Source organism: Nestor notabilis, unplaced genomic scaffold (assembly GCF_000696875.1).
Source record: "Nestor notabilis isolate BGI_N333 unplaced genomic scaffold, ASM69687v1 scaffold6453, whole genome shotgun sequence".
Taxonomy (NCBI): Eukaryota; Metazoa; Chordata; class Aves; order Psittaciformes; family Psittacidae; genus Nestor; species Nestor notabilis.
This window is the reverse complement of record NW_009922772.1, coordinates 42,902-43,231: the sequence shown is the minus strand read 5'-3', so window position 1 is coordinate 43,231 and position 330 is coordinate 42,902.

Below are 330 nucleotides of genomic sequence, written 5' to 3'. Positions count from 1 at the left end.
CCCCCTTCAGACCCTGGAAGCTGCTCTGAGGTCTCCAGCAGCTTCTCTTCTCCAGGCTGAACAGCCCCAATGTTCACAGCCTGTCTTCCTGTGAACTCCAATAATTACATCTTCACAGTTACCTTCCCCAAAACACTTCAGCTTTTAGAATGGCTCTTAATTGTATTCAGTATTAACTGTAATTAATTGTAATTCCTTCCAGTATCTAAAGGGGCTACAAGGATGCTGGAGAGAGACTCTTCATCAGGGACTGGAGGGATAGGACAAGGGGTGATGGGTTTAAACTGAAACAGGGAGAATACAGATTGGATCTACGGAAGAAGTTATTTA